Genomic DNA, 2123 nt, shown 5'->3' with positions numbered 1-2123 from the left:
CAAAGCAATGCAACAGTTTCAGAAACTAATTGTATAAGTGTACTGTTATTACCAGTCTCTTTTCCCCTGGTTGAAACAATCTTCCATAACAACATTTGCAACTATAATATTGTGTAACAAGCACTGTTATGGTGTAATGTCTTTTAAATAGGGGTTAAATAGGAGAGAAGTGAGTATCCATTATCTTATTATCATAACATCCGTCAGTCTTCCAGACAAAACACCATCATCCCACTGGGAGCTAAGGACAGTTTTTACTTAAACACAAGGTCATACTGTTTGGGTGCATGGGACAGCAGTGGAGGTGGGGTGGGGGATTTTCATTTATTCCAAGGCACTCAACACTGGACTTCTTCCAAGAGAGGAAACAAGACTAAATAGATCATTTGTTTTATTCTATTTGGGCATTTCTTGCGTTTCTCCCAACTGTGGCTTGTGGACACAAAGCCAAACTCAGAGCCTGGCTGGAGCTGGCTAAACTCCAGGTCAAAGGAATACACAATCTCAAGCTCTATTTGCAGATGAAGGCAAGCCACACAATTGCAGGACAAAATGAAATTCCGCTGTGAATGTGAAGTCGCAAAGAAACAGCCAGGTAGAAGTGTTAAATGATTTGGATTTCTCAAACAAAACTGAAGTAGAGGTAGGAAGGAAATGTCGATTGGAAGTACACATCTATGAGAAACGCATCTCAAAAAGGGTCAAATATTGGAGAATACTGGAGGAGGAACCTGCTGCTTGTGGGAACCAACTGAGGTAGGAACACAACATCTTTGGAACAGCCCCTCATGGTGGGTGTCAAAGAGCCTGGCCATTTGAGTGTAATGGAAAGTGTAGTTTGGGTTATTACTTCCGTTTCCTCTTGCTGGCATCAGGAAGGTCGGCCAACACCAGTCATGCACACTCAGTAACAAGTATAGTTGGTATTCCCAGCATATCCCACTGGCAGAATGGGTCTTTGTCTTGAATCACTTTCCTTTGGGAGACCTCATGGTCGGCCTCATCGCATGTCTAGCGAGAGAGGAAGGAACATTAGTGGCTAGGCTTAGTTTAGCATATTAGTTAGCACTGCATCCTGTCTGATTTCGGAATTGACAAGTCATGTACAGTATTGCTCAAAATGTTCCTTCGACAGTACAGGAAAGAAAAGGAAGTGAATGTCAGTCATTAAAGTGTAACCCAAAGAGGTAAGTCCCAAGGACTTCCAATCTCTTTCATAGATGAAGAATTTGGACCCTATTTATACTCTAATTGGAAAAACAAAAAAGTTTTTTTTTTTCTTGAAAAATATTTGCTCCTTCAAGACAAGAGACTGAAACTCTTCAAAATAGCTATTTTGTGCATTTCTCTCACTGATTTAACTTTTGAATAACTTTACTAAAAATTTAAAGTTACACATAATTAACCAAAGTGTGTGAGATAAGAATCAATGTATCAATGTTAATATCCTGATTGTGATATTATACAATGGTTTTGCAAAATGTTACCATTGAGGAAGACTTGGCAAAGTGTAAAAGAGACCTCTCTGAATCATTTCTTAACAACTGCCTGCCAGCCTACAATTATCTCTATTACAAATTTTAATTTAGAAACGTGATTGAGACAGAAATGGATGCAGGGATCCTGGCATATTTTCATAATAATCTGGCTTCGCCCACATTTCCCAGTTATTTCTCCAGTAGTTTCTTGAATGACTCCCTTCCATCTGGAAGAGGATATTCCCAGCTTTTCAACCACACTGAGCAAGTTCATTCACACCTGTGGGCTTTTCCCCTCCTTTGAATTGTTCCCAGCTCCAGCCCACCCCGCCCTAACGGGACCAAGCACAACACTGTCACTGGAACAGTTCTTAGCATGTCTAAAAGTCACTTGGCTAGTAGTTTATCCACTCGTCAACAAAATTTACTGAGTAACTGCTATAAGTGTGGTATGGCTCTAGGCAATAGGGATAGAGTGAGTTGGAAACAATATTGAGATTAGTTTCTCTTCCCTGGTCTCTGGGAGTATATTCCAATGAAAGAGAGTAGAAGAAAACTAGCAAGAAACAAGGTAAAAAAAAAAAAAAAAAAAAAATCAAGAGAGAGAGAAAGCCATGAAGGAAGTCATAGGTTAGAGGGGATGAA

Source organism: Colobus angolensis, unplaced genomic scaffold (genome assembly GCF_000951035.1).
Source record: "Colobus angolensis palliatus isolate OR3802 unplaced genomic scaffold, Cang.pa_1.0 Scaffold33, whole genome shotgun sequence".
Taxonomy (NCBI): Eukaryota; Metazoa; Chordata; class Mammalia; order Primates; family Cercopithecidae; genus Colobus; species Colobus angolensis.
Note: the sequence above shows the minus strand (reverse complement) of the source record.